We start from the raw sequence: 9,629 nt of genomic DNA on the forward strand, positions 1-9,629 counted from the left end.
AAGCATCTAATAAACTATAATCCCAAACATATTTGAAAATTTATGAACCCATTATATAAGTTTTGAAAAATTTAAAACAAATCATTCTTTTTAATTTGATAAATTTGTTGTATTACCCCAAAATTCTAAAGAAATAGAAAATAATCTCAAACAACTTAGTTTCATGTAATTAAGATGGGACATAAACTCCAAAAAAAAGATTCAAATTCAAATATATTATTTTTCACACAAATGAATAATAATAAAAAAAAGCTTTCCCATTTCTTGTTGGGCTTGATAAAATAAAATAGCTTATAATTAATGGGCTGCAAAAGGTCCATAAAGAATAAAAAAAAGATTATTACACAAATAAGTGTTGTGTTAGCTATTATTTTTTAAGCATTTGCTAAACATAAAAAAAATGATAATGATAGAAATGGTTAATTTGAAATAAATTATTTAAATATGTGTTGGTCATTCAAAATTATAGGTTTTTTTTTTCATATATGGCCACCTAATGTGCTAGCTCATTTTTTACTATAAAACTCATTAAATAATGTATGCTCTATTTTATGAATATTTATTACGAACATAAGAAAATGATGCCATTGTTATAAAAAAATTAAATTATAAAATGTATAATCTTCCTATTTACATATATACCTAATGAGCTCTTATATATTTATGTATATGTATGTATGTATGTATGTATGTGTGTTCATGTATGTATGTATGTGTGTTCATGATTTCCTTTAGGAGTCTCATGATTGGATATATGTTCATGTTTTATCTTAAATTTTGAAGGAATAAAAGCTCAACCAAATTACCAAAAGAAATTTTCTTTAGTGATTGCTTTATGCTTTCTCTAGTTTGTAATCAATAGCCTTTAAAATTTATTGTTCTAAGCCTGATTAGTTATCATTTATTGGTTGTAAGTTCACCTAAACTTTGTACTATAATGTATATTATAGCAATATTGCCTTTTTTTATCGACTTGTAGCTTTGCTTCTTCTTCTTTTTCCTTTGTGATGCTTCATTATTGGTTGGCATCACATGGCACATTTTAGTTTGTTAAAATTCGAATGTAACACAACAATAACTATAATAACAATAAGCCTTTGTCCCACTACGTGAGATCGAATACATGAATCATTTTTTCTTTATTGTGTCATGTTAAAAGTCAAATTCTTGGTTAAATCTAATAAAGAAAGATCATTTCTAATATTTTCAAACCAAGTCTTTTTAGTTCTACCTCTATCTTTCTTAACATAAGTCAAATATAATACCTCTACTTTTTTACTGCTTCGTTTGGGACGGTTTTCTTACTGCTTCTTAAAGCAGCTTTCTAGTATACTAAAAAGCTGTTTTAAAAAAGCAATAAAAAAGCCATCTCAAATGAAGCATAGGCTTTAGCGCGCGATGTTGTGACTTGTGAATGCTCAAACGAGATAGCTGAGGATTAGAAATCTCTGTGATAAGCGTCGTTACCACATTTCATGCAACTTCTTTCTTCACTTTTGATTGATCCATTGGTAGTAAAGCTACACGACAAGCTCCCTCAAACAAAAAGAGATAATGTTTTTTTTTTTTTAATTAATAAGTTTTAGATACAGCAAGCAATCTATGGTTATAATAGGAATGAGATAGAAAAAAGAACCCTATGCTTGAAAATAAACAAAGTTTAAATAACAAATTTGGTATTCAATCATTTTTCAGACAAAAATCAAACATTTATTTCAAACCTAGAGTTTGACCATTAGATGCAAAACAATATTTAGAGAAAACCTCAAATAAGGTTTGAACCTCATTGTTATATGATTTAGGCTTTGTTTGTGACAGATTTCTTACTGCTTCTTAAAGCAGTTTTCTAGTACAAAAATTTTAGAATGTTGATTTAAGAAACAGTAAAAAAGCCATCTCAGGCTTCGTTTGGAACAGTTTTCGTGCTGCTTCTTAAAACGGCTTTCTAGTATAAAATTTTCTAATTTAAGAAATTTTTGTACTAGAAAACTGTTTTAGAAAGCAACAAAAAAGTTGTCTCAAACAAAACCTTAATCTCATTTGAACGTGATTTGAACAAGCCTCTTTGTGCTTTCACATTTATGTATATATAAACATAATCATGGACATAGGATTCGATTAGAAGAGGTTGATACAAAATAAATAATAAATATATATACTCAATGTGAAAAAAATAATGGAAATTATGCATCCATTAATCATATTTTTAATTAGTTTTTTTTTTCTTCTCAAGTATCTCTATTGTTTTGTTTATATCAACATCCTCTTAGTTTAACCCATCTTCATGATTATGTTTATCGATCTATTTCTTTTGAAAAAGATTTAAACATAGTTTAAACATTATTTATTTGTGAACCTAAAATTTATATAATGTTATTGATTTGTTCAATATAATGTATTTAGGTGTTATTAATTTTTATGGTACATGTTATAATGGTGATTGGTTTTATGTTATATTGCAATTCTTATCACTTTGGCAATCTTTTTTTTTTTGAACTCCAATAGATTCGGACTCTTTTAACATATCTGTGGCATGAGGTTGTTAATGAAACATTGTTTGAACAAAATAAAATCAAGATTTAGAGAATATTTGGACCCAATTCAAATCCTATTCAAATAAGCTTTGAATAATATTCGAATCATATTTAAACTCTATTTGAATCATGTTCAGTGCAATTGTAATAGTTATAATAAAGTAGTATATCATATTATAATCATTATAACTATAACACAATAGAATACAACTATGAGACAATAAAGCTCAATCACAATTACAATACAACAACATCAAGCCTTTATCCCACTATGTGGGGTCGGCTACATTAATCTTTTTTCTCCATTGTGTCATGTTAAGAGTCAAATTCTCGTTTAAATCTAATAAAAAAATATCAATTTTAATATTTTATAACCTAGTCTTTTAAGGTCTACTTAATACATCTACTCTTCTAACCCGATCATCAGAAGGTCGATGTTTTATGTGACGAAACTATCTAAGGCGACTCTTTCTAATTTTATCTGCCACTGGAGCTAATTCAACCTTTTCACATATATGCTTGTTTCGCATTCTATCTCTAAGAGTAAAGTCACTCATCCACATGCACACCATCATCTCTTAACTTAATTGTATGCTTCTCTTTTAATAACCAATTACATTATACATCATAAAGCATAGCAGGTCTCAACACCATCCTATAGAATTTCCCCTTAAGTTAGAGGGGTACTCTTCTATCACACAATAGGCTCAATGCATTCATCCACTTCAACCATCCAACTTGAATTCTAATAATAATATCATCATCTATTTCAGCATCACTCTAGACAATATACCTGAGAACGTGTACTCTTATTAGTGACTTGATCGTCCAAAATTAGTCCCTCCATTAGATCTATTACTATTAAAATTACACTCAATATCTTCTGTTTAAGATCACAATTACAATAACATAAGAAAATTAAAAATTTTCCTCCTATGTCCCAACTAAGAACCATATATAGTACTTAGGATACTCATTTATATCATCAAAAAGTGTCCAAATCTAACATATTTGAACTTTTCCTCTGACCCCACACTTTGAAAGTTGTAAAGTTATAAATTTATATGCTCTTCCTCATTAAAGTTAAGATTTTCTTAGCCTTCAAATTAAGAATATCAAATATATCAAACTATCTAAATATTTTATCCATGCCACCTCTAGCTTTATATGTGATTCGAATAGTGTAATGTCACTCTATAAATATGATTGAAGTGGCCATTTACATACGCGTATCAAACTGACTTCAATGAATCAATTTCATATAAGATAATAAACACTAAAAAGAGGGTTCAAACCATGTCCAACCCTTGTTCGAACAAATTTGAGCATGGTTCAAGCAAGTCTTGGACACGAGTCTAACATAGTTTGAAACTAGTTTAGTTTAAATATAGTTACCACAATAAATATGAAGACTAATGCGCTTTAGGGTTTAATGAACATGATTTTAACATGATGACTAATGAATATGATCAAAGTTTAAATTGTTATTTCATTGGTTTCCAAATTTGATATTTATTTATCACGACACAACTACATATGAAGAATTAAAATATTCTTAGTTTATTACTCAATTTTCATATACTAGTTAAGTGGTGGATGCTATAGCCTATTTATAAATATTAATTTTGGAGATATTTATAAATATTAATTTCACTCTATATATATAATTTAATTATTGAATATAGTAAATTTGTTATTATTAAATATATTATAGAAAATTAGTGTATGGTGAAGGTCAATAAATAGCATTTTTTTGCCCTGAAAGGGTGTCCCTACTCTCTTTTTCAAGAGGACAATGTGGAGTCCCACTTCCCCTCTATGGAAGGGCACAGTTCCTTCTTTTTTTAGTTGTTGGATCCTTTCCAAAATAAATGGAGGTACATTCACAGGACACTGTCACCATGTATAATTTTCCTTCTTTTTTTACACTGTTGCAATTTGCAAAGCAAGGGGTCCACATACTCAGGCATTTGTCAAGTTATCTGAACTATTTAAAAAAATAAGTAAAAAATAATCATATCTTATAAATAAAGTTTTTACACAAGTTTAAAAATCCTTTTGCAAAATAAATTTTATTATTTGCACAATTTAGTATTTTGTTAACTTCGTTAACGGAGTTGTCGAATATCGTCATTAACGGAGTTGTCGAATATCATCGTTATTGGGTTGATCGACGCCTTCTCTTAGCAAGCGAAATCATGACTTGAAGCTATCATACTCATCGTTGATGTGACTTCATCCTCCAATCACACCATTTGGATTAGTTAATGCCCTCACTTACGAGTTTCATTGGATGTCGTCGTTGTTAAGTCTATCAATACTTTCTGCCTATAAGCTTCATTGGATCTCACCGTTGTTGATCGAGCCTATTGGACTCATTGATCCCCTCGCTTGAGAGTTCATATCTGATGTCCTTGCTTCTTTGTTTCCAATGGCTTTAATAAAAGAACGATAGAGATGAGTTGAGAATGGAATGAGAGGTCGACTACCGACATGTTAATTAAGGGCGACATGAGCGATGGCAACAAAGGCAACGTGATTGATGCGCATGATGTTGGTGTTCAGGGATTTTACCAAGTTTTTTAATTTTTTTTTTATGTATTGGATACCCTTCTAAATAAAATGTAAAAGCAAAAAAAAAAAAAACTAAAGCATTTATGAAAACGAAAGGCAAATATTCCTAACAACAACCAAAAGAAAGGCGTTGCATTAGAACCTTTTTTTTAAACTAAATATACAAAACAAAGCTATCTAATGAGATTTCTTTTTTTCTTTTTTGATTCACAAATTTGTTGAGTCATAAATCTTTAATAATTCCACATTGCTCAATCCATCATAATCATCTCTCTTTATTTATGTATAGTCATATATAAGGGCTTACTATCATATCACATCATCATTTATTTATTAGCTTTATGACAAAATATAAATAAAGATTACAAAATATCCAAAAGAAAAAAAAATATAGAAATTTATATGTCCATGATAAATTTTTAGGCTATGTAAGCATCAAAGGGACCAAACCACAATAGGGTAGCTAGCTAATTCATGCATTTTGTTCTTAATGAAGCTAGTGGTTAGTCTCATAGGCATAATAGTCCCCTTTTCTTGTCCTTCCTTTATTTCCCCAAAGTCATTTTCTCTTCTCCATCACCACATATTCCCTTCTTCTCTTGCTCCCCTTCCCCACCTTTCTTCTCTTCCAACGTGTCATGATCTTCATTGTCTTCTTGTCATTATTCTTTGGCCATGATTACTCATACATAATTATAATCAAAATCATATATTTTCATTATCTTTACAATGCAGTATATAAAATTAAAATGAATAAAAGATTATATAATTTGTAAACGGTGACATATTATCAATCAATATTGATGCGATGATACTGAAATTTCAGATGTGAAAATCAAATATATCAAGATGACAATTAAAATACTCAAGAAAAATATTATCATAAAAGTATGGGTAACCTAATAAATTATCAGAACATACGACATGAATAATACTATAACATATCAATTATGAAAGTTTAAGTGTATAATTGTTAGTTCTGTATGGAATAAGATTGCATTGATCAATCAGATTGTATTATTGCCACAAACCTCAACTCAGTTTGTTGTGTTTGTTGGGGGGGCCGGGGGGGTCCTCTTTCTCTTTATGCTTGGGTTTGGATGCTTTGTACCCGGAATTTTTTTTTTCCACAGAACGTCTGGCATTGTGTACTCGAGTGCTCCAGCGCTATGTTCTTGAGAGCCTGGGAGAAACAATAGAGAGAATTGACGTTGCAACGTTGTATTCTAAGCACTGTAGCTGTCAGACATACCAAATGATAGAGGATGAGCGTCGCAGCTCTCTAAACTGGAGCCGCACCCCTTCAAGGAGGATTGAACAATTTTCTTACTCATTTTTCTTAAGGGTGGCATCCCTTGGTGCTATTTACTTGACTTTCTCTTTTGTTTTGTGTAATGAGAGAGCAAGAGATAAAAGAGACGTGTACTTATTTCTCCCAATTTTTCATATTGGATTTATTGATATGGTGTGGCTCCGTAGTTTTTGTTCTCTGTTTAAAAATTTTTCACGTTAAATCTCGATGTTATTTACTTTCCGTTTCATTTCTATTTTTCTTGTTGTTTCGTTGTAGTGTTTCCATCCCCAACATAATTATCTTATGATATATGTGCAATTTGAATAAAATCACTAACCATAAACTTCTTTCGCTATCCGTTATACTTATGATCAATTAAATAACCAACATGTAAAAGATTGATGCACACATTTAAATATAAAAAAGATGTCAAAATTTAAATTCTTTTATGATGAAAAAGCTTGCAATCTTCAAAGTGCCAATAGTTGGCCTGTGCCCACATTGGTCCCCAAATCCAAACCCATTCACATATTCTCTTGGACTCTATAGATATCCATTATCTCTTAGGTGATAAAACTACAAAATATTGTACCTCTTTCATAGCTCCTTTTTGTAAAATGAGGGGCCTCCTTTCCCTCTCCATTGATCTTCAACTCTCATTGGTAGGTGATATGTTCCTTTCTTAGAACAGGAGCTGAGTACTAAAACAACTTATGCTGATCAATCTGTCAAGAGAACTACATTATGGCCAAATTCTTTGCAACCCAATAATAGACTCAATGGCAATTAATCAAGAGTAATTTCATGTCACCATAAAGTAAATTAAATAATTTACATATATATTAGTTCAGTGATATACAACAGCCTATGAATTATCATAAAAAAATAGAAAAAAAATCTAGGCAACAATATCCTGATATAAATTGTATATAGACGAGCTTAAAAAAATTATATTGCACTAATTTTGAAACAAATCCAACGGTTTTTAAATCCACCGTAATATAATTTGTATTAGAACATCATGACAAAATTTTTATTTAAGAAAAGTCTATTTGTTGAAACGCTAGATTGAGAAGAGTTATTCTTTGAGTTATGGAATGTATATTAGAAGATTGAATATATTTTTGCATGAATATATATGATTAGATAAGTTGTAAGTAGACTAATATGTTTGAGTAAAACCTCATTTAGGCTTCATTTTAGACAATTTTCTTACTATTTTTTATAACGTCTTTTTAGTTTTTTTTTTTTAACGGTAAAAAAATAGTGATAAAAAATTGGCCCAAATGAAGCATTAATTTGATTTCCTTATGGTTAGTAAAAAAAAATTGGTTTCCTTATAGCTTGATTTGATTGATGCATAAATGATTTAAAATTTTATTTATTTATTTTGCGAACAAGATATCCTCTCGCTGCCCTCCCCAAAAGGGTGCTTAGCGGCATGACTAATTCTCGGTTGACCTAGAAGAGGCACCACCCCAGAAACCTCCTAGCCTGCACTTGATTGAGCCCCACTTAAGAGGCGCTGCTGCTTGATGGGAATCAAGCATAAGTTGAGGTGTTCTCAACCGTACTCTCCCACCTTATTCAATAAAAAATAGCTAAAAAAAATTCAACAAAATTCTCATTTAATATTAACTTAATGACTTATTTGATAATTTTTTTTGTGAAACTTATTATAACCATCTCTCTCTCTAGATGATTATTTCATATTTCAAATATGAAAGCACAAACCAAGTTGATCAAGTTGGATATATTAAACTGTCCAACTTATTGATTATAGTTAATAGTTAATTTATGAATTGATAATTACAAAGCATGCATGCATGGAAGTGGGACTCAATAGGTAATTGATCATTCACCATTTCACCCTACCTAATTGAAACCTCATTAAATGCAAGGACCCCAAGCCAATTAATTCTTGTCATTTTGTGGCATTTGCAGGTGTTGGGTGGCATCAATTTATGAAACCAGAAAACTACTTTGATCTGCTAGCTCAGAGAGATGGTTTGCTTCATTAAATCTTACCTTTCACCATCCAATTAGGTATATTTTGCTCTCATAAAGCTAGAACATGGTAATCCAAGGTTAAATATTACCATATTCTTAGAGCCTAAAAGTATGTCCTTATTCTCCTTTAAATGCTTGGTTACTAAGCTCATGAGACCTCTTGATCTTTGTGCTTTTGCTTACCCTATAAAAGAGCTCAAAACAAAGTAAGGAGAGGAAGGAATTTAAGCACCATCCATCATGCATCAAAGCATGTGAAAGTGGCATATGATGAGCTTGTTTCTAACATTAAAGAAAAGTGAGAATATTGGCTTTATTAGGTTGTCCCTTAGTTTCATCATTCTCTCTTTATCATTCATGAAAGTGAGAAAACAAGAGAAGAGAGAGAGAGAGAGAGAGAGAGAGAGAGAGAGAGAGAGAGAGAGAGAGGATAATTTGATCATTCTCTCTCTATTTTCTACTAAGTATAACATTTAAGTGAGATGCATGAAATATTTACTTCTCAACTAACTCTCTATTTGAATAGAAAATGACAAGTAAAATCACTATCTCATGCTTTTTGCATTGTTTTTGTGTCTTCTCTTTCTATTTTTCGTCCTTTCATCAACAATATCATTTGCTAAATAATAATAATAATACTAATAAATAAAATCTCATTTTTTTTTCTTTCATCTTTAACTCATTGCCCATGGGTTTGATAAAATAATTATGGAAAAAATTAAGCAAAGATATTATGATATACATTGTATCGTGATAAATTTCAATATTATTGAATTTACTTTGGGATTAATGTTGTCTATAAAGATTTTATACTGCATTCAAATTAAGGCAAATTTAATGATTTTGTGCTAGAATATTTGTGATTGTAGAATCAAATAGTTTGTTACATTAAAACTATACGAAGATCTAGCATACATACATATACAAATGAGTTATAAATGACATTAGGGTTTTTATATGAAAAATATAAACAAAGGAAAATTCATGGGATTTAACTCATTCCACTAGTGTTTTTTATTTGTTACAAATAATATGCTTAATCATGAAATTTTCAGAAGATATCGATAAAATATAGTAAACATATACTGTATGGAATATATTTATGTTGAGATTTCGAAGAGCCCTATAGAATGGAAGTTATTTTTATGAGATCTTATGATATTTATTAATTGGCCATTTTCTTTTGAGGACGAGAGATCATAGACGAAAAAGTCCCA

This window comes from Dendrobium catenatum, unplaced genomic scaffold (assembly GCF_001605985.2).
Source record: "Dendrobium catenatum unplaced genomic scaffold, ASM160598v2 fragScaff_scaffold_249, whole genome shotgun sequence".
Taxonomy (NCBI): domain Eukaryota; kingdom Viridiplantae; phylum Streptophyta; class Magnoliopsida; order Asparagales; family Orchidaceae; genus Dendrobium; species Dendrobium catenatum.